Raw genomic sequence first — 23,933 nt, 5'->3', positions numbered from 1 at the left:
CTGTGATGGCCGGTCGCCACCTCTCCTCCATCCTCTTCTTCCTGTCTCTGGTCTGCAGCAAGATGCAGGAAGCAGCAGGATGCACCCTCCCAGCCTCCCAAAACCATTCCTCTCCTGCTCCTCTGTAGTGGAACTAGTCCCGACCCGAAAGCTGCAGCAGCAGAAGGAAACATAAAATGATAATACCGCGTTATTCTCCCTTGATGTTTCCTTTACTTCACTGCTGTGAAGCAGTGGGGCAACGCTCCTCCGCCTTAGCAGAGGAGCCGCCACTGAGTGTTTCTCTCCAATCGGAGGACTACCTGGGGTAGGATCACCTGAACTGGTCCATAAAGCTTCTAAACCAGTGCTGTAGCTATTTTCCTGGACACCTGGGACGGTCCCTGCGTTTGCCGCCTCGCGGCAGCCGCAGGGAATACAGGGGCAGGGAGATGGTGGCGAGAGATTTCTCTGACCGCGGGTCATTAAGGAGTGAGAGGGTAGTTGCCACCCGAGATGGTAAGTAAGAGGAGGTGGTAGGTAAGAGCGGGGGAGCCCACCGCACCCAAAATTTGGGCCTCCCCTCTAGCTACGTCACTATGCCAAACTCAGTTCTGCTGAAAGGTTCACAGGTAGTTGGAGACTCATTGCCTCCTTCCATATACAGATGCTAAATGCTACACTAACCAGGCGTAATAGGAGTATTCCCATAACTCTTTCCTAGTGAGGCCAATTTGCAGCTTATGTAAAACAGAAATGGGATGAAAATGCAGAGGTTATTTCGAGTGCCATTGTAGTGTCAAGAGGGCTTCTCCCACTTGCGCTGAGTATAGGAACTCTATGAAAGACTTTGCCATTGGTTGATGAATCAAGGAAAGAAAAGTCTAGAATAGATAAAATCACGAAAATAGTAGCATGCTGTCCGAAGAGACAAAACGAAAGCGGCACATAAGACAAAATAAACTAAATGCATGAAACGCAATGGACCTCAACTGAGATGATAAGGCCTGGGCTGTAAAACTCCCGATGAATACATATTAAGTCAGAATGAACGTCAAAGAACCACAAGTAAATGGAAATACACTTTGCCTGGATAGGAGGGAACCCTGGCGGAGCACAAGTGAGCCCTGGTTGAATAGGCAATGAATCCGCTCCTGGGCAAGAGCAAGGGCTGCTATGAAAATTGTTTCAATTACAAGCGGAAGCAACACTCTGTGCACCAGAAAAACGGGCTGACGTCACTGCCACACCGTGGCGATGCTCAAAGTGTATGACATGGGAGAAAAATATATGCTAAGAAAGGAGAAATAATGCGGGCAATTAAAAGATCACTTTATATTATCATGCAGGGAGTCAAGAAAAGTGCTCAGAACCACTCTGTTCTTATTAAGAAATAAAAAGCATAATTGACGGACTTGTGTGGGCGAAAAGGTGAAGTGTTGAATCTGTGATAAAGCTGGAGTACAGATAATAAACAGATGACCCTGCTATAAAGACGTACTGCTGCTGTCTCAACACAGAGTTCATATTTTCCCCAAGGATGACTAATGCTAATATAATCACCATGCTTTATTATGTTCATTTTACAGAGTCGAAAAAAGGCCTGCTGGCTTAATGCTACTTATCTTTTTAAGTATTTGCGACCAACATTCAACGTGTTGGGTCTCTTAATATTTACACTCGTTCAGGTGTTTTGCCCATGTTTCAAAATATATTTCTCCTAAGGATGACTAAGGCTAATAATATACGCAGGCTTTGTTATCCTTTTTTTACAGAGAAGGAAAAATGCCTGCCTTCATTTCATTGATCTGTTAAAGTATTCGAGAACAACATTTAATGAGTGTTGTCTCTTAAGGTTTATGTTTGTTTGGATGTCACGCACATCAGTACGGTTGTATGACATGACAACGCGTGGTATTACAATGCGTGCCATTACAACGCGGGGATTACAGTAACGACTTTCACTGGAGGGCGCTGGATAGTGGAATAGTTTAATTTTCTATTCCAACTCCAGCCCACGTTGACAGTAGGGAAGGTGTTGGATAGAAAATTAAACTATTCCCTGTCCAACAGTGCCCTCCAGCGAAAGTTGTTACGACTTTCGTTGTAATGCCTGCGTTGTAATGGCAGTGCGGGGTAATCCCCGCGTTGTCATGGCTTTTTCCCCATCAGTACATGTACTATTTTTCATATATTCTGCACCCTGCCCACACAGGTATCTTGGGCCTACCTTAGGGGGTGACACATGTAATAAAAGGGAAGGTTAGGGCCTAGCAAGTGGGTGCACGCAGCAGGTTGACAGTAGAGACTGCTCGCAGACATTGCAGTGGCAGGTATGAGACCCCTTTGAAAGGCTGCTTGGGTCGGTGGCACAGTCCATGCTGCAGGCCCACTAGCAGCTCTTGACTTACAAGCCTTGGGCACACACAGTGCACTGTACTAGGATCTTAGTAGTAAGTCAAACAAGCCAATCTGGGAAACACCATTACATATTCACAATTTATAGAGGGAGCACTTGCACTTTGGCACTGATCAACAGTGGCAAAGTGCACAAAGCATCTAGACCAGCAAAAACAAAATCCAGCGCACAGCAAAAATACAGGAGCAGAGGCAAAAAGATAGGGCAAAACCATGCCAAGAATGCCCGGTCTAACAACACCTATGAGTTTGTAAGACTTCTTTGTGGTATGATTTGTTTTAGGGTTTGTGAGCCATTGTGCATGACTGGTAATTCCATCACATGAATGTGAAAGGTTGTCCTCCTCCCAGCAGCCTGATTGTGTAGTTACACAATAGAGTTATCCTTTGTTAGTATTTGATGTCAGTGTTTTATTGGTACACTCTATACAGCTTAATCCAGGTATGTTATGATTCTTTTTTGAGGAACAGTGCTCAATCTGGTGCGCAGACCAATGCAACTCTGCCACCCTAAATGTGTGATGAGAAAATAAACTACGTCAGGAATACCATAGTGGAGTATATCACGTATGTTGCACATCAATTCTTCAAGTAAAAGCAAATTTAAACACTGTCAGGAATTAATAAAGAAAATGTTATTCTATTCCGTTCGATTCCCCAGTTTCATAAATCCGAAGGAGTTGAAGTGGAAAGTTTGGAAGCACCTTTTTAATTTCCCATAATGAATGTCTTCACACGGTCCCAGCTCCAACGTTGTTTTGTTTTTTTAATGCATTCTAAGCAAGTCCCATTCAACAAGTGTGTAATTGAATGCAAAACACTAATTATTTCAAATCCCAGACTTTTGAATAAAAAACATGATCACTATCACATTAACTTCCATTTGATTATGTTTCCAAACTATGGCCTCATTAACATTAGCAAGTCCGTCCGCCACCCCCGAGGTGGCGGGATCGTCCGCAGGGGCAGCAGCGGTCCCTCCGTGCGAATTAGGATGTGACCGCCACCCTGGGAGTCACATCCTGTATATTTAACATTGCGACGGGTGCTGCTTGAAGCAGCACCAGCCGCAAGGTTAAATATGCATTTCTTCCATTTGCATGCACAAAACGGCAGGCATCGCGCGGTGCCTGCCGCCTTGTACATGCAAATGCTGGGGGGTACCATAGGTACCTCCCATGTGCACCCCAACACCGGGGCCCCCAGAAGCTATTTTCCACATGCTTTTCAACGGCGGTGAATCCGCCGCGGAAAAGCACGTTTTGAAACGCATTGTAATTTGGCTGGCGGTGTCTTGCAGACACCGCCACCAATTTGCGGCCAACACCCCGCGGATCAGCGGCGGACGGACCTGCCGTCCGCCGCTGATCCCACCCCCATCCTAATCTGGTGGTGGGTATTTTGAAGGGCCGCAGCGGTGATTCCGCATCCTCCGGGCCGGCGGTGGCTTCTGTCGGCCCGGAGGATGCGGAATCATCGCAATCCTAATTGGCCCCTTAGTTGCTTTTCAGTCTGGTGGAGTATTTATTACTAGTACATAAATAAAACGAGAAAAAAAATCAAGTTTGTAGAATTTGCAGACAGTCTGACAGATATAATGGGAGTCTGAGAAAACAAACTTAGACATGAGATGCTTACTGGGGACATGCACTGTGTGCAGTGAACAACTCATGAAAAAGCATAATGAACTACATAACTTTCTGTAATGTACAGAAAGCTATAGTGCTTAACATAGGAAAATAATGAAAGTCTGTGATGCAAAAACTATACTTTTAAAGGTTGATATTTGTTGACTAAGATTAGTGGTTATGCGTTGGTGCACATGATATTAACAGTCTGTGTAGTGAGTGGTGCCTGCCTGTGTGATTACTTGGAATGTTGTGACTGTGTCTATTCGCCTGATCTTTAATTACATTTTTATCTTATTACATCTTTAGGCTATCAGACCATATTGTTTTAGTTTTCCCATCCTTCTGGTGCAGTAGTATGCCCAAAAGATCATGAGTCCTAGGTATAGATGTCAAAAGCATGATTCTCCCAGACTAGCAATTACCAATGATTTAATATTGCCATAGTTCTGAGTGGAAGACTTGATTTCATATACACGAATATGGTTTTCCTGTGGAAAACCCAAAGAACACAAATTCCCACTTACTCCTAGTAACCGGGTTTTAAATATGTTCACATACTTAATAAATCCCACTACATGAGGATACTTATCTGAAACTTGAGATTTCGCATGCATTTTCTTCTTTCTTTTCTTTATTGCAACAAAATATATTTTTTCTACCAGGAGGGGCCATTTCTTTATAAAATGGACAGAAAATACATTCCAGCTACATTTTCAGACAGATCAGTAAATCAATCAATCAATTAATAAACTGATTTCGATTTACCGAAAACCATGAAACTTAAAGACAGCAGTTTCGGTCTCTTCATATCCATTCATATCCAACCAGCTCTTCTGCACAACCGGGTCCAACTTGTGGAACCAGATCAGGGAATTTGGTGTCAAGGGGAACGAGATGAACATTTGCATGTAAAAAAAAAGTAGTTAACTGCAGAGCTCTCATTCAAATGTTCCACTAACTGTCATTCATTAATTTTCAGGTTTTTTTTTACAAAGCTATATATTCCATCAACATAAAAGTCCAAGCACATTTTCTTGTTTGCTTGACTGCTGCATGTTACCAGTGCAACACAGGTTAGTGGATACCATTGTGGCGTTGCTGCAGGTGAAACTTCAGCTACTAAATGATGCGACACTATGATGTAGTTTAAAGAGCAGAACAATTCTTGCAACAGTGGTACAATTCTTCCTTGTATTTGAGTTAGATGGTTTGCTGGCTGACTTTACACGTGGTGGTGATAGATATATATCTTCAATGTGGGTATGGGTAAGTAGCCTTGACCACAACATTATCAAGGTTTTTATGTCCTATTATTCTTAAACAGGTCCAAAGAGTCTCTAGAGTTTCTGGTTCAGTATAACCATAATTGTTTACGTCGCATATATGTGTGCATTTACATGTGTTTTGTCCCACTATTAAAAACTGTGTATACCTCCAGACAGCTATATTATGTCGACAACGTCCTGACAAATGCTGATGACCCTACTGGGCAATACGGCAGAAACATGTTGACTACTTTATAATCAAGGATTTTAGGGATTATTAGTTCCCATAAGCCACCATTCCTGCTTTTATCCTGGCTGTGGTTAGTAAAAATAGGAATAAAAAAGTATCTCCATAATATCTGCCAGTAGTTTTAGACAACTAATTTTGTCCTGTCTAAAATCTTAAGACACCACTTTTGTGATAAAAAGATTTCTTAAGAGCGCTTTTTCTATAGAGTCAGTTGGGTGTTGTACACCCCTTCCCAACATGGAGCACGACCCGATGATGAAGCATGCCACGTAGGTGGGTGAGGCTCTGTGTGTCCTGAGAAGGAGGCCCTTAGGACCTGTAATAACATTAATATAAAAAAGCAAAGGTTCTCTGAGCATATTATATGGAACATCACAGTTTGTTGTTCTAGTGCTTCGGAGATGTGTGACAGGCTGTGGGAATCCTCCCATTTGCTTATGTTGGCAATATGTAATTTAAGAAATGCCAGTGCAGAAGAATGTAGGAAAGGCTCTCATGCCCCGAGTGCCCATCTGAGGGTACCAAGTATAAAAGTATATGTGACAGATAGTGGCAGAAACTGCCATTAGTGGGATCCTCTGCCAAGGGAACACCATTGGAAGAGCGGGATAACCACGTCTCATTTGCATCAAGACATCCCAAAACACAAAAATGTACAATGCAAACATGGTCCAATTCCTTGTTGATGCTGGAAGTAAGCCTTGCCAACAGTGACAGGTTATACCCCACCCAGAATTAAACTAGCCTTTTGCTGGGTACCCAATATACCTTGAAGAAAGTGGCCACTGAGGGGTATCTACAAGCAGGGTGATATGCCTAGACCTTGACCTGCCTCCCAGAGACAGTTCTCGGGTGGAAAAGGTCCTTTTTTGCCAAGTGACAAAGTGGAGAGGGATTAATTCATTTTATAACCAGACTTCCATATCCAGTGGGTTGACATTACCTTTTGCCACAGAGCTAATATTCATTCATTGTCATAGGCTTCCATTGCATATCATTAGAGTGACTTCCTCATCTGAAATCTGGCTATTCACTGATGTTACAGCACAGTAGCACAAAAAAAACTTGTTTTCAGGTGCTATAATCAGCCCTTAAGTTGAGCTGGTGGTTGTCAGTGGGGGCCCACCAGCACTGTGAACCTTCACTTTTTCCTCATCAGATATTTCCAGAGTGCAAGAGAAGGAAATGCGCAGTGGTGAAAAAGAGGAGATAGGGAAAAACTGAAACACTGTCACAAAGGGAGAAAGCAGGAACCTACAAGATGGGTATAAAGGGGCAGGGAGTGTCTGGTAGTTGGTTAAAGAAGTATGAGGTGGATTCTGGTTTTTGTAACCTTGGTATTCGGTGTGCCTGTGCCAGACATAGGCTTCTGAGCAGACCTTGGGCACCAGAATTTATTCTACTATAAATTAAGCCCTGGCTATGATGTCCTGTGGGAAGGGTGCCACTTCCAGGTCCTCTCTAACCTTGTCCCAGTCTCCAGTGAGCTGATAGAAGTGTTAGATGTGCCTCCCAACCAGGGGCCTGATTCACAAAGGTAAAGTTAGACTTTTGGTCTAAGTTTAGACCAAAAATCTAACTTTACTACTTTTCAGCATTCACAAGTAAATTGTGAGTCGTATCTTTATGACTGCCGAGTTTCCGCACTCATGGCGGAGTTTCCTTACACGGATGGAATCAGCCCACTCGAGATGGAATCTGACCTCTGCGTCGAGTGTGGAGATTCTGCCCCGAGTGTGGAAACTCCTCCCTGAGTGCGGAAAGTCCACAGTCATTAAGATAGTACTCGTAACTTACCTTTGTGAATACCAAAAAGTAGTGAAGTTAGATATTTGGTCTAAACTTAGACCAAACGTCTAACTTTACCTTGGAAAATCGGGCCCTAGGTTTCTTGAGACCAAAAGATGTGGGGGAATGGTGTGCTTTGAATGTCTTTCTACCCCTCCTTGACCACTTTCTTTACATTTCCGTAGAATTGCAGGCACTGCTCTGCATTTCTAAGCACCATCTCCATTACCTGGCGCAGATCCACGCAAACCCACGCCAGACATGGGATTTCTCTCAGTTCTGTCTGGTTGGGATGGCCAGGAAAGGGCCAGACGATGACTAGTGCATGAAAGTGGTGGTTGTTACCAAGGGTGTTAATGTAAAAGGGTAGCTGTAAGAACAGAAAATTTGAGATTCTGAACAACCCAGTTATTAACAGATACAGATCTGTAAATCTATATGCAATAAGGGCCAAGCCCTCTCGTTTGCTGGTCAACTTCCAGATAAAGTGCCTGAATGGTAAGTAAGATATATTAGAAGTGAGATATGCCGTCACCCGTCTTAAACGTGACAAAATAAGTGCAAATATTTCTGTGTGTTTGGAGGTTTTCACCAAACAAGTAGGGGCAGATTTACAAGCCCCTTGCGCCACTTTTGCGTCACTTTTTCCATGTTAAAAGTGATGCAAAAGTGGTGCAAGGGGCTTGTAAATCTGCCCCACATTGTATAAATCCACCCTCAAGAGAAGGTGGACGCTGTACCAATCTTAAGTGCCGCTGCTCCAGGGGCCGTTAGCTACGTGTCTCTCTTTCCTTTCGTGTCCAATAAGTTTTTTGTCCATTATTGGCACATGCAGACTCGAAAACACTCGTAAAGTAGTCCTTTATATGTAATGTTGTCATCTTTTACACATCATTAAGGAACCGGATGTGTTTCGAGAAACATTATTTTATAAGGAACTCGGAAAGTTGCTACCTTGAAAGTTTGCCAAATGCGACTTTCCAAGGAAGCCTCCTGCTTGTACTACACGTAGAGGCTGGGCATCGCGCGGCATGTCGCCTTTGCTGCTCAGTCGCTGCTGCGGGCGCTTCCTGCTAGCGCCGCCTGCCAGCTGACTGACTGCGACCGAAGGGCAGGGAAACATTCCACCGCGCTGCTGGGTGTGGGCAGCGAGTCAACACATCTCTGGGGCGCCGGAGCTGGTTTGTCAGGTTCCAAGTCAGGGCTTTCGGGACCCGCTGGTCCCGTAACACGGACAGGGAATAGTAGGGTGAACACAATGCGGCATTTCCCTTCCCGTTCCAGACCAGGTACGTACGTTTTCTTTACATTTCTCGCGCCAGCTCGGGCTCTGTGACCACCGCGTTCATGTTTGTCTCAGGTGCGACGTGCCCCCTGCGAGCACTGTGAGGAAAAAAAAGTAATTTACGAAGGAGACATGGGTGGGGGCTATTCAGTATTGACAATGTGGTTTTTGATCGGTGTCTGGAGTTCCATAAAGTGCTTTTTCTTCTGTCGTTTTACTTAGTTTGTGTTTTTCCTGAATGATTGGTTAACAAGAGCATGTGGCTGGAGTTTCTATTTCCTGCTTTCTCAAACAGGTGTGTCGCGCAGCCCCTTTGACCAGAAATCATCAATTTTATCGGCCAGTATGTACTGATAGTGATGTCATGAAGTCTCTTGAATACTGCCTAGCATATGTATGTGACAAGCTTGGGCTCAGCAGCGAGTAAAGCTAAATTTACTCCCAGGTCTTAGCAGCCACCGTAAGTGTTAACTACCAGCATTCAGTGTTTGAGCACTAGGCAGTAAGTCTGTCAGTCTTCGAAGTGTGGGGGCACGTGAAGGCCTGTGTTTTGGAAGGGGCAGTGTGAATACGGCGGGTGCTAATTTGTTTTAACTACATACCCAACCATTACAGCCGGGGGGACCCCCCTCATAAAAGCTAACATGCCTGTGATAAAATTCGTATCACAGTCTATTATTTATATTATCTCTAACAGACACGCTTACAGGCCCAAATATTCAAGAACATTACTGAATCTATTACCAAAAATGAAATGGATAAAAATGACAGCCAATTTCGGTAACATCAACCTTTGTTTCAGCGTGGTCACTGTGCACGCCATAAAGAAGCGCACACGTTTTGTTCCACCGTTGTCCTGTCTGTTGCCCAGCAATTGAAAAACGTCTTTGGCCAGCAGTATTTTTACCGCCTGGCTATAAATTGTATTGCCCGGCGATAAATTGTGTCGCGGTGGTAATTTGCTGCAAAAAGGCATGGGACTGTGTATTTAGATAACTGTATATATATATATTTCTCCTCGGGGGTAATTCCCCCTGTGGCATTTGTCCTATCACTGGGATTAATGTAAATTTGTGAAACCACCCGGTGGTTGTCGTGGGAGAGCGTAAATCTCTGCAAAAGTTAGATTTGCCACGTGCGGGCCTTTTTCCTTGTTGGGTGATATGAGACAAGAAGTAAGGAGAGGCTGTTAAATGGATATTACAGCAGCAACCAATCACAAAACGGAATACACTGAGATAGTTCTGACTCAGTAATGCAACGGCGTGATAAAAAGACAAGCGTCATTACGCTGTCGCAGATTGGATTTCAGCAGGGACAGTCCGATTTACGAGCAATGATTGCACAGGAGCTGGGAAATTCTAGGTTTCAGAAGGTTCAGGGGTTTTTGTCTATTTGTGAAAATCCAGTGCCTTTTCTGGGTTCCTGAGTGCATTTCATTATATGGTGTAACTGGTCTGAAGAAATAATGCGTTCAAAATAAAAAATAAAAAAAGAGAAATGTATAGGAATTCCACTGTATTTTGTAAACCCAAAAAGCAAATAAAAAGATTGGGTTCAAATATTTATGAACTATAAATGTATGGGTATGTATGTGTGTATGTTTTATGTGTAATGCACTGAGCTAGCCAAAAAGAAGAGGGGGTCTTTACAGGGCCAAGGGCAAAAATTCAGACAACGAGTGATAGGAAATGTAGCTGTGTTGTAGGAGCATAAGGATACTCTAACTGTATTATGATGTGGTTTTCATGATTTGACCAGCTTTCGGCAGTCTTGATGGATTCATGTATGTTGTTTCAGATCCTGACTGCATAGATGGAAAAAAGGCTTCTGCCTTGTTTTTCAGTTTTTTTACACTTCTTAGACTCCAGTCTTATGGTGTCCTGGCTGTGGGTGTGCTGAGACCAGGCCCGGCCTGTGCAGGGCGTTATACGGGGCGGTGACGTCTGGCGGGGGAGGGGCAGGGTGGGGGGTTTTAAAATGCGGAATATGCACCATTACAGGTAAGTAACGAAAAGAAAAAAAAAGAATTTCGTTGCCTACGCTGCATCACCTTTGTCGATGCAGCGCGGACAACAAAATTTGTTTTATTCATTTTTTTCGTTACTTACCAGTAATGGTCCATATTCCGCATTTTAAACCCCCCCACCCTGCCCCTCCCCCTCCTGATGTCACCGCCCCGGTATAACGCCCTGCACGGACCGGGCCTGGCTGAGACCCACTAGAGGCAGTGAGCTTGCCTGCCACGAAAGAGGGTTATGGTTCAGGATGGCTTTGTAAATGATGCAGCTGGCCTTGAAGATGGTTTGGGGAGTCAAGGGATGCAAATGGAGTTCTGTAAGTATAGGGGTGATTTGATCATTTCCCCAGGTCCTGCATGAGAGACGCTGCAGTGTGATGAATGCCCTTAAAGGGGCGGAGGCGCAATGTGGAGTCTCGGAGGCCATATAGCTGGGCATTACCACCATCCTGATAGGTGGGTGCGAGGCCTTGAACTGCAGTTCTGAAGTCACTTTCTGGAAGAAACAGTTTCACTTTCTTTAGAAGATGGAGCTGGTAACAGACTGTTAGTGTTTTACTGGAAATTTGTTTCATGAGTGTGAGGTTGGTGTTCAGGATTAATCAGGGCCGGACTGGGAACCGAAACCGGCCCTGGCAAAGTGCTCGGCCGGCCCCCCCTCCCCCAGGGGGGGGGTTGGGGGTGCGACCGCACTCATTGCCAGGGCCGGTTTTCGGCCGATTTTGTTACAGGGCCGTTTTTGCAGCTATGCTGCAAAAAACGGCCCTGTAACAAAAACGGCCCCCTGGGGCCCAAAACCGGCCCCCACCCATGCGGCCGACCGGGGGATTGCCCGGTGCCAGCAACGGCCAGTCCGGGCCTGGGATTAATCCAAACTACTTAGCATTCGGTGAAATCGGGTGAGGTTCAAAGTCATCAAAGTTCATGTAATTGGGCCAGGTTGGTACTATTTCTCGACTGTCATTCTTGCCAGATTACAGGCATTCTGGCTTTCTGGGGTTACGCTTCAGGTAGATACTGGGCGTCCCAATCGTGAGGAGGTGCAGGCTGTGTTTGAAGCATTTTTGAGGTAGTGGTTGAGCAGAGGAGACCTTCAAGGAGAGTAAATAAATAAGAAGTACAACAGAAATGTAAATAAATGCATCAATGACAATGAAGTGTGATATTCCCAGAAGTAACAGAAAGGATACTTCTCACATTGTATAAAGTTGAACATCTTTGTAGTTTTGCTGTTCTGATTGTTGCAAAGTGCAGATTAAGTGTAGCTGCCAAATCACTTTTCGAGTAATTGTTATTAATGCTTATGGGAGTGAGAATGAACACTGAAGAAAAGTGGTTGCCTAAAAAATGTCAATATTTCAACAAAACAGAGGCATCATAAGTGAAATCATATGACCCATGGTCCCTGAGGACTTAACAGGAAGTAACACAACATGACATTTGACCCCAGTGATGGGGCACAGATCTAAGAAGGTGCTAATTTGAGAAAGTTAAATACAAAGGGCCCAAGCAGTGGATTGCAAGTGCTACAACAGGGTGCCACTAAATAGCGCACCTGATGATTTTCAGTACAAGTAGGTATCTTACTGAAGCAGAACAAAGGGCTGTTGTTGTGATGCATGTTAATCTACACCCTGTTCGGCAATATTGTTGCTAACAATAGTTAGGCCAAAATAATTATGGCAGGTTATATTTTTGTTATCAATGTTCTGACAGACAACTGTGACTTGGCCCTGTTCCCTCCTTGGTTACTAGAAACTAGTTATGTGCAAACATTAGCCATTTTGAAGTTGTACGTTTAAGTGCAGGAAACAAGCAGACTTTTTTGTCAGTGCAAAGCGACTTTTGTAATTCACAAATGTAGGTTTTGCCTTGTAAAATTATTTACTCACACGGACGTTTGTGTGTGAGTAAATCTCCTCCACGGGGTGGGAATTGGGTGTTCCAGGTCGGAAATTCCTTGAAAGTTTTTGCACATTCACAAACTTACACCTCTCTGGGTAGTCACAAACCCTTTACTGATCAACTACCTTGCAAATGGACAGAGATTTACGCCAACTGATCAGAAATTTACTACTGTCAAGGTACAATACCTTTCCATGGTGAGGCGGTAAAGGGAGCACCCCGAAATTGGTGGGGTGTTGAGGAAGGGGTTACACAAGGGGGAATTTTTTTTTCTTGTGGAGTAAAACAGACAAGTTAACAAGTGTAGTTCTTAATTTTTATTTCGCACCAGTATATATGTGAATGTGTGCATGTGTGTGTATATATATATATATATATATATATATATATATATATATAATATATGTCATGTGATCCAGGCTGCAGACGGCGGCCAAAATGTGTCATATGGACATGTCACAGAAAAAAAAACACCTTTTAAATTTTGGAGTCTGTGCCCGACCATTTGTAAATGAGGAATTCGAGATTGTGTTCGATATGTGTATATATATATATATATATATATATTCAAAGGAAATCCTCAAACCTCCACACCGCACGGCATGGCGAAAGAAGGAGACAGACCCCACGGCTTCAGGCAAGATGTTTCGTTTTTATTTACAACCTTTTTGGCGACGCGTTTCGAGTAACGTATACTCTTGATCACACACCGGTTAATCGGTCAGCCTGTTATTTTTAAATGCTATGATTCCCTGACCCCTCCTATGGGCCACACCTCCTAACGTGCATCACATGACCATTGACCATGGGCATAGAAAAGGTACAAATTGCAAATGGAATACAAAAACAGACGATATTTCACGTTGTGTTCAGTTGAAAAAGGACTTTTTGCCTGAAACCAATGCAAGTTATGAAACAAATCAATCTTGTTTTCAAAACTACAATCCGTCTTGTAATTTTATAATGAATGAAATTCCATTTAAAAGATTGCGCAAATCTCATTGACGTCCTCAACAATTATCATAACTGCATGAATGCAGATACCCATAAGGCTAATAAAGTGACTAGTGCTTTATCTTTGCTACATGAATGCATATACCGTTCGGTATATAAAGTGACTAGTGCTGGTTGATATGGAGTAACAATCGGATTAAAATTGTTCCAGCCCTGGACCGCTCAAATCATGTGACATTTAATATATGTGGTGGCATACCACCCTGATACCCACAAGCTCATGTCCTAAATATTTATTAAAAATTCAAAATTCATGAATTATATACATCATAAATACTAAGACCTAATTACAATTTATATACTTAAAAACCAAAGTATATGTGCTTTTCTGTACATGTGCATACTAATGAGTGAGAAAACAAAAAAGGGAAAACAATGTGAAAAAATAAAAGCTGATGCAAAGTATATAATTAACGAACTATGTACAAAATTTACAAAAAGAGAGATAGGAATCCATTGACACATACAGTACTTAATCAGGTGTGTTGGTTTCATAATACAACCTCCATATGTACCTATGTGATGCTTTATGGGTTGTTAATAATAAGCACAGATTAACAATTTGGCTCTAAAATACATAATAGGTGGACCAGGACTTATAAAAATTGATATAAACCAACTGTGAACTACAAGTTGACAAATAAAGGGATATTTACAGAAAGTTGTGGAGATCTTCAGTCGCATTCAGCCCATAAGGCTGTTTGCTGTCCAACGCGATGATATACTGAGTTTCTAACTTTCTCAACATTTTGTCCCTATCTCCACCCCTTCTTTTTAAGGGCACTGCATCTATGACATAATAACTCAAGCACGACAGGTCCCTGTCGTGCACTGAATTAAAATGCCGTGCCACGGGGTAGGCTGGGTCGTGATTTACAACTGCCCGGAGATGCTGCCGTATCCTCACATGCACCTGCTTCCCACATAGCACAAGCCGCAGGTGCACGTGAGGACATACACAGCAAACTCCGTACGGCAGCTGAAATTGCCCTTAATTGCAATTTTTGTGCCAGAAAAAGGACTGACATAGTGCGTGGTGTTTTGCCCAAACTTGCACGCACGGCAAGAACTGCATTTATAAAAGCCTTTCCTGTTGAGCCAGTCACTGCCGCTGACCAGCTTTGGACTCAGCTTCACCAGTTTGCTATGCATGCTAAAGGCTCTTCTGAAGGTAATGATTGGTCTGTCGGGAACTCTCGAGCACAATACACCGTCTGTTTTGAGAATGAACCAGTGTCTATTAATGATGGATTTGATCTGGCGTTGTTGCTGACTGAAAGTGATGATCAGCCTAGGGGATTGGTGACCACTGTCGGCTTCAGCTGGCTTGGGCATGAGGAGAGATTCTCTTGATCTTTCCTTAGTTTTAATTATTGCTTTGGAAAGAGTTGACTCACTGTAGCCCCTAGCCCTCAAACGCTTCAACTTCAAGGTTGCTCCCTCATCAAATTTTTCAGTACTACTGCAGATTCTTTTCAACCGCAAAAGTTCCCCCAGAGGTATACTATCGATTACATGTCGGGGGTGTCCACTGCTGGCGTGCAATATACTATTGCCGGCCGTGGGTTTGCGATATAATGATGTTGACTCCTTTAATATCGATTTGGACATCTAGAAATTGGGCTGATTGTCTGCTTATATTGGATGTAAAAAATAAATTACTGTTATTGGTGTTGAGAGCTTTGACAAACTGGTATGCGCTGGAGATATCACCCTTCTATATACAGAAAATGTCATCGATGAATCGCATCCAATGTTTGACATTGCTGAAACCCGGTGTTGCAATGAGATCCCGCTCCTCCCACCAGCCTACGTGTAAACACGCATAGCTGGGGGAGAAGCAGGATCCCATCGCCACACCCCTGATTTGTTTCCAGAGATCCTTGCCATACATAAAAAAGTTGTTATTAAGGCACCACATCACTAGGTCACACAGTGTTCGATTGTGGCCATAGTATTCACAAGATTTGTGTCCCAAGTAGTGTCTAATGGCTTCAATACCCTTACAGTGTTCGATACAGGTATACAATGAATCGAAATCTAGTGTTATTATACACCAGTTAGTCTCCCATTGTATTGTGCCAAGTTTGGACAGAAAATCACTGGTGTCTTTGATGTAGCTGGCAAGACCTTGGACATGACTTTGCAAGAAGTAATCAATATAACGGGAGACATTCTCGCCCATGCTCCTTATTGCAGCGATGATGGGTCTGCTGGGGGTGGGTTGTCTCATTTTGTGCACCTTAGGAATCAAATATAGGTGCAGCATCACAGGGATTTCTACATGCAAAAATGCACACTCCTCAGACGAGATCAAATTATCCCGCTTGTATGACATTAGCATTCGTTTCAAAGTGTCACGGGCCCGTTTATATTCCAAGCCACTGCTTCTGACACAGCAGTTGCTATCGCCCAATTGTCTCATTCCTTCTGTCATATATTCCTGCTTTTGCCAAAGGACGATGTTGCCTCCTTTGTCAGATGAATTGATTACTATGTCTTGATTCTTGCTGAGTTTGTCCATTAATCGGTCATATTGAACGGATCGAAAGTTTTTTTTGGTGGCATATTTCTGTCTTTGTATACGCCTGTTGAGTGTTTTTAGATCTTCCACCACACACTCATGAAAAATGTCTACCGCGTCTTTCGGCATGAAGGGGACAAACTTGCTCTTCACTTTAAAGGGACTTTCCCTGGCTCCTTTTTGTGCAATGTTGATAGCACGAAGTTGGTTTTGGGTATCTGGTAAGTCATTTGATTGATTGTTGCTGGAGATGGGAAATCCTGTTCCCAAATCACATAAAGTTAATAAAGTTCTGGCATCACTGGCTGCTACCAAGGGAGCATCTCTCGCAGTTTCATCCTGATCCCTGCTGTTGGTGTCTTTGGGATTGTATTTAATAGCGAAGAATTTCTTGAGTTTTAATTTCCTGATAAAAAGAAACACGTTCGCTCTTGTGTTGGTATAGTTGAATGAGCTTTCTGGGCAGTAGTTTAAGCCCAAAGACAGTATTTGTTGCTCAGCGGTCGTTAATGTCAGGTTGGATAGATTAGTGATGGTACTGGCCATGGTTACTGCTTTTTGTTCTTCTTGTTGTACCAAGGCTTTTTTCTGTTTTGCGGCGGATTTGGCGCGTTTCCTATATATATATATATATATATATATATATATATAGCCTAGTAAAAGGGCTTTACCTGGATTACACCTGGAAAACTGCTTCTGGCACAAGTTTCCTTCAGGGGCATATCTTAGTCCGTAAGATTGGGAGGGTGTGATCTCATATTTAACAACAAGATGGCATATCCTGTTAAAATACAAGATGTGACAAGCATTGCGAGATGGTGGGTTAAGGTGCAATGGGAAGGGAGAGAATTTTGGGATGACATGTCTACCTGTGGGAGGAGACAGTGACACTGTATTTTGTAAAGTAACCAACATCCTTAAAGATCTTCAAAAGAAAGTGAAAGCGTGTAATCTGATATGCACTTCACCCTACCTGACTGAGAACACTTGGACCCAACTTCCTGCTTTACAACTATGTTTCTAGGAAACAGGCCGCTGCTGCATTTCAGAAAAGTTTTAAACAGGAATATGCAGCCTAATTCATGTAGCTGAATTCGGCCCGCAAAGGGCCAGATTCTGAGAATCTGGCCCTTTGCGAGTGAGATTTTTGCATTTGGGATTCATCATCCCAAATGCAAAAATCGGTAATTGCGTTTTCGCAAATTTGCGATGGATTACATTTAAGGAATCTCTATTTAAGATTCCTTAATGCAATTCATCATCCATTAAAAAATTGCGAAATCGCAATTTCGGGCCGCTATTTACCGCGAGGTCAAACCTCGTGGTAAATAGGGATAACTCAGAAAAATGCTTTTAAAAGCATTTTTCTGAGTTGCATGTTGCACACACACATGTCCTTTGGACATGTGTGTGCGCAACCCCTGTTCATATTAGCATTTAAGGGGTGCTACAGGGTGTCCTTTGGACACCCCTGGCACCCTTTCAATCGCTATCTTATTTGTGATTAGCTAATTGCTAATCGCAAATAAGGAATACTCCCCATTCATTCCTATGGGTTTTTTGGCCCATAGGAATGAATGGGGAGTTATTCCTTATTTGCGATTAGCAATTTGCTAATCGCAAATAAGGAATTATTAGGAATCGCATTTTATTTGCATATTCCTACATGAATCCCGTTTTGCGAGTCCTTAATAGCGATTCGCTATGAATCGCTATTAGGGGCTCGCAAAACGGGAGTATGATGAATCAGGCTGATAGCCCCTTGTATATAAAAGATATTCTTCACCGATTCGATTTTCTTCACATTTTCCTTTTCTTCATGTTCAACAATAGTGTTATGAAGTGAACAAAAGCAGTTCGCTAGAAAAATACGTAAATGAATGAATGTTATTTCAGTGAGATCTTACTTTGTGAACTGTAAGAAAAGTCCTTTCGGATAATGTCATGGCCTGGACACACAGAATGAAATTAAGATTACAGTGGTGTCTATGCACTTCCTACCATGATGGATCCTTGTCAGTGCTTTAGCCGTGGTTCCTGCGGGCCTCTGAGTGAAAAGCTGTAGTAATTGTGTACACCAGTGATACTCAAAGTACGGACCGGAGGCCGCTTGAGGCCCTCTTGACCTTTACATGCAACCCCATGGTGAACAGCAGTTCGAGCATCTGTTTAGTTGCTGAGCACTAATATTCAGAAAAAATGTTAAAAATACAGGGAAGCATTTATTAAACTGTAAATAAATGCTTGCATTTGTATTTAACATGTCTTTAGACCACCTCCTTACACAATCCCAGACCCCCCGCCACCACCCTACAGGCATCAGTGTGGCCCTCCATCACATCACAGACCTTACTTTATGCCCCCTGAGCAAACATTTGTGAGTACCTATGGTGTACATACACCTTGTGCAACCACTCCCACTTATCTCATGCATGTGAATCTATGAAATATGTTCAGGATTTGTTCTGATCTATATTGCAAGACATTCCTAGCATGCCAATATAACCTGATCACACTCATAGAATCTATAATACATGCCAACTGACAAACAAGCTGACACCGGATGTCTTAACACAAATCAACTTTTTCAGCCGAAAGGAGGAAATCATCATAGTGGCAAGATGGGTGGAACTGATCGTGTTTTGAAGTTTGTTTCCAGTGCTATTTTAAGATGTGTCTGCCCTGACCATGGCCAAACGTATATCACTAACAAGCATTTGCAATACAATAGGTCTTGCATTTGTCAGAGTTAGAGCAATTGGCTTTGCAAATGACAATGTCTTTTATCTGTGTGGTTTGGTTTTGCAGTGTGGTGGACATATTAAAAGAGACAGCTGCAGCACTGCCTAGAGGATTTAGAATGAGGAATTACCACTGGGACCAGAGAAGCATCTGCAGCACTGCCTTGAGGGCTAAGAATGAGGAATTAGAACTGGGAACAGAGATGCAGCTGCTTCACTACATAGAGGACTAAGAAATAGAAATTATCACTGGGAACAGAGACACAGCTACCACATTTGTGACCAGATAAAGAACAAGATTTACAGCCCTGTTAACTGAAACAGAGCAACATAACTCCGAGCAAGTGAAACATAATGCTAAAAACAAAAGATTGGGTGAAAGGGAGTTAGCAAGTAAAGTCAAATTTCTAACATTCTAACTTTGCGACTGCTCAACTCGATCTTCAGTGACACAGACTCTGCAGATCATGAGTGAAAGCTAAGGTGCCAAGGGGAGACCACACAGAGAAACAGTGGGTGGGAGGGGAAAGCAGCAACACTGATCAGTTGCTCACGTTTGCAACATTTCCAGAACACGAGGCAGGCAATCGGAACAAATAGTGCGTGATACAGACTGAAATGGACTGAAGTGAAATGAGCCCTATAACATTGCCAGTCGCTATGGGACGGAATGACAGACCAAAAAGAGGGACGAATGAGCACAATTTACCAATCAAAAGTAAGGAATTTAGAAAGACACCTGGAACAGCCAATGACAAGCGATGGGCTAACTTGAAGCCCATGTACTGAATACACCATGCCTCACAGAGCAGCACATGCGCTCTGCTAGGCTCAACCTAAACTAGCCTTTGACTGCTTTCGGGACCACAAAATCCCCTAACAGTGAGTATTACTGACACTACTGCTATATACAAGGAAAAGCCACCCCGGATTACTACACATGAAGAGGCTGTTGCGCTGTTTGGCCTGGATGAAGATCCCTGTCTCATGGATGAACAGTTGGATTGGTTTTGCTCAGGGTGGAGAAGATGGCAAACAAGGAAGAGAGAAGACGTGAAGCTTGCAAAAAAACAAGAGTCCCCCCCCCCTTTCCTCAAGAGGGAAATAGCTGCACTCCCTGATCACCTGACCCGCTATGACCAAAGAAAGCCTGAGTAGACTTTTGCTGGGCGGGCCATTTTACGACACTCCATAGACAGGGTCACCAAGAGGGGAGCAGAAGGATGTAAAAGTACAGAAGGGTCACCGGGTCAAAGCAGAAGGGCTCATTGGCTTGTATCCATTATGTTGTCTTTCTTTAGTTTAATGATTGTTGTTGTTATATTCTTTATTTTCCTAGGAGCAGATTGCTTATCACTAGACTGTAGTACAGCACTGAGTGTAGCTTCCTTAGACCCTATCCTGCACCTAGAGCGAGACAATCAAGTGCAATGACCACGTCTGCTCTGCCTATACCTACAGAATCCACTGTACAGACGTTGACACTAGCTACATTGAATGTTCAGGGCGTCAGTTCCCCTGTCAAGAGGAAGTCAGTTTCACAATGGCTATCTATGAAGAGAATTTTCATTGCTGTTCTTTGCAAGACTCATTTGCTAGCCACACAAAGAGGCAGCTCATGATATTTGATAATGGGGAAGGAGATTACACAAGCTTCTCTCATGTACACCGGTCCTTTTTCTGGATTGGCTACATCTTCGTCTCTCCAATGGTTCTCCCCTGGGTGGACTCGTTGACAAAAGTACACAGGAGCTCTCAGATCATACCCAAGTCACTATGTCAATGAACATAGTGCCCTTGGATGATCTTTCTCTTAAATTGTCGTCAATGAATGAAATAGTATTCCGGGATGCAGTCCTACAGGAGAAAATAGAGAGGTGGTAACAAACTATTTTCATGAAAATGAGATGGAATAGTTGTTGTGGGCCATCCTGAATGATGCTGCTATGGCAGTCATAGGTAAAGAATTTGTTAGGCACACCTCCGTTTTCTTACGGCTCGCCCAGACCCAGTTAGAAGCTGAAATAGCTAAGCTAGAAACAGACTTAAGCCTAAACTTTGTATTGAAACCCAGCGGTTCCTGAGTAGAGCCAGAGGAGAGCTAGAAGCTGTCCGTGTCAAAGATTTTGCACACAAACTGTTAGAGGAGACACACAAATTCTAGAATGTGGAACCACATCCAAACTGTGTTAGACTCACAGGGTTCCTCCAATCAACTGATTGAGGGATCCTGGAGACGTTTACGGATTACTACTCCATGCTCTACATCTGGGACCATTGTCCAGAGGACGCACAAGATGATAATTTAGAGAAGGTCTCTATGTCAGACCTCGACCCGGACATTAGGGAGAACTTGGAAAAGGCGATAACAGAGGAGGAAATTCTTCTGGCTACCAAATTCCTACCAAATAACAAGTCCCCTGACCCAGGCGGTTTCCCAGATTCCTTTTACAAAACCTTTGCTGGCCTGTTTCCGCACATTTGATAGAAGGTTTTAGCTCCTTCCTGGATACTCAAGAGGTAACCCCCACAATGATGGAATCCTTCCTCACTCTGATACTTAAGCCGGACAGAGATCCCTGACTGGGTGGATCATACCATCTGATTACACTTTTGAATAGAGATGTAAAACTTTTTTTAAAAATGTGGGCTTGTTACTTGAGGGAGGTCTTTTCATGGTTGGTATCATTGTACCAGGCAGGTTATGAAAGAAATAGACAATAGGAGATAATATTAGAATGGTCCTCAACGTGGTCGACAATGCAACGTTACTGACATGGAAGTACTTTTTCACTCACTTGAAGCAGAGAAAGCCTCAGACCATGTTGACTGGACATTTCTCTCAAAGATCCTTGATAAGACATCCCTGGGACCACACATGAAGGCTTTTAAACTAGCCACCTATGCCGGACCCTCAACAAAAATCTGGATGCACTCCTGCCTTTCTGAGTCGACCCCTCTAACAAGGGGTATGCAATAAGACTGCCCATCTTACCCCTGATTTTCTCCCTCGCCATGGAACCCCACACCATAGGGTTATGGCTAACCTTTGATTACTGGCTTACTGACCTACTCATTTTACTGACCAAACAGACCAGTAAAAATAGCACTCTTTCCAGATGACGTTTTATGTTTCCTGACTAATCATGTGAGGGCAATGCCTGCCCTCTTAGAAGAGCTGGAGCACTTTTACCAAGTGGTGGGGTTCCGTATGAACTGTAAAAAGTAAATGGCCATGGTAATAGGTGGGAGCAAGTGAACCCTTGAGAGGATTATGGCGGCACATATGTTGCAGTGGTCACAGAGAGGGATCCAATACTTGAGAGAGATGATTCCACCTTCTGTCCAGAAGGTGTTCACAAGCAACATCCTGCCCCTTCTGGATGTCTTTTTCAAATATTTACATAGATGGGGTAGATTTGAGACCTCCTTGGTGGGCAGGATAAACTATGTAAAGATTAATTTTCTGCCGAAACTGCTATATCTTTATCGTTCTTCCCCGCTACCCCAGTCCCTGGTCCCCCCAGATACCTTAAAACATATCAACAGGAAGATGTGGGAATGATCCCTGCGGATGAGGCCATAGGAGTGGGGGTCGGAGTTTCTGATGTAGAACAATATGTCATCACGGCCCAGATCTCCTTGGCTTTCATACGTTGGTCTCGGGATGCAGAGGTGAGCCCTGCTGCAGGATGGAGAAAGAATAAAACCCAGTACCCCTCCACCACCTTCTCTGGGTCCCTCTGCATGGCAGAGCATCTACCCTCACACTGAGATGGTCCACGAGAGGGACTTTGAACTACTGGTCAAAGGACTAGAGGATGAATGAGATTACCCTCTCCCTTGAACCCTATTTCTGGGAACCTGTATTTTCCTCCAGAGATAATGGACAAACTTTACTGGTTGTGGCGTGAAGAGAAAATGCTCTGCCTGGGTCAGCTACGCTCAGGGGGTTACCCAAGACTCGAGACCAGTGTGGCAATGATTTTTAACTTGGTCCAAGAGACCTATCCAGAATCACACAACTCTTACATTGGGCAGGAAAACCGGATGTGTAGGCTCAGGGCACATGTGACACCACAAAAATTGAAGACATGTTCACAAAGGGAGATACAATCAGAATGCTATCTCGACTGTACAGAGTGCTATAGAGTCAGATCCCAGTACCATAGCTTCCATACATGCAAACTTGGGCAGAAGACTTCAACCTTGATCTGACCAAAGGGGGCAGGACACTTGTATGGAGACAGGCTACAAGGTATTCTCTGTGCCACCAGCACAGGGTTAATACCTTCAAAATCATGCTACAATGGTACATAACACCTATTCACCTCAGGGCCATGGGTAATGCTTCTGACATTTGCTGGAGGGGCTGTGGGATGAGAGAGACATACCTACATATGTGGTGGGGGTGCCCAATAACACAACAGTTCTAGGTTCAGGTGATAGGGGTGCGAGAAAAATAACCAGTCTGAATCTCCCAATGCAGCTAGGTCTGCCCTGCTTAGCCTGATCGATGATGTGGGGTTGTCCCCGCTCTCACCCTCGATGGCCAGGCTGCTCACTCCATTACTTTTAGCCAACCGCCTTGTGGTGGCACAGGATTGGCAAACATCTACCCCACTGACTCTTGCCATGTTGTGGACTTAGGGTTGGACTATCGAAGCTATGGAAAGGCTGAATTCCCTGGTGCCGGACACAATGCTGAAATTCGAGAAAATATGGATCCCATTTCATATGTCAAACGTAGTCGGGGGAGCCTTTGCCCACCCGGGTAGATGTGATTGCTGTTAGAGGGAGCAACGGGGGTGGCTGAACTGGGACACTAAACAGGAGAAATTTTGGAGGGGTGAATGAACTAATACTTAGGTTACGACCAGGGCTCTCAGTGAGATGAAAAAACAGGGGGTCTCCCATAGGGTTGTGACCGATGTAATTAAGGGCATGACCTAAAACACTTAAGCTAAAAATCTGTACTTAGCATAGTGTGATGCCCCACTGGTATTTTGCTGTTTCTGTCCATGTATCCATCTAATTAACACAACATTTAACACTACATCTACAACAAGCCAGGGCCATTGGCTTTGTCTATGGTTGTAAATTGCATAAGATA

The 23,933-nt window shown here is 43.6% G+C and overlaps 1 protein-coding gene across 3 annotated transcripts in view; it reads left to right on the top strand.

The window, feature by feature from the left end:
- Nucleotides 1–23,933, top strand: part of SYTL5 (synaptotagmin like 5) — a 1,215,112-nt gene that overhangs the window by 523,125 nt on the left and 668,054 nt on the right. The window contains exon 1 of one of the 3 annotated variants that reach the window (XM_086934159.1): nt 8,417–8,620. The exons of 1 other annotated variant lie outside the window; for it this stretch is intronic. The gene's annotated coding sequence lies outside the window, so the exon portion shown is untranslated. Of the gene's footprint in view, nt 1–8,416; nt 8,621–23,933 lie in introns of those variants that run through there. One more of the 3 variants, XM_086934156.1, reaches the window with a different exon arrangement.

Source organism: Lissotriton vulgaris, chromosome 8 (assembly GCF_964263255.1).
Source record: "Lissotriton vulgaris chromosome 8, aLisVul1.2, whole genome shotgun sequence".
Classification (NCBI taxonomy): domain Eukaryota; kingdom Metazoa; phylum Chordata; class Amphibia; order Caudata; family Salamandridae; genus Lissotriton; species Lissotriton vulgaris.
Note: the sequence above shows the minus strand (reverse complement) of the source record. Positions and strands in the feature narration are given on the sequence as shown.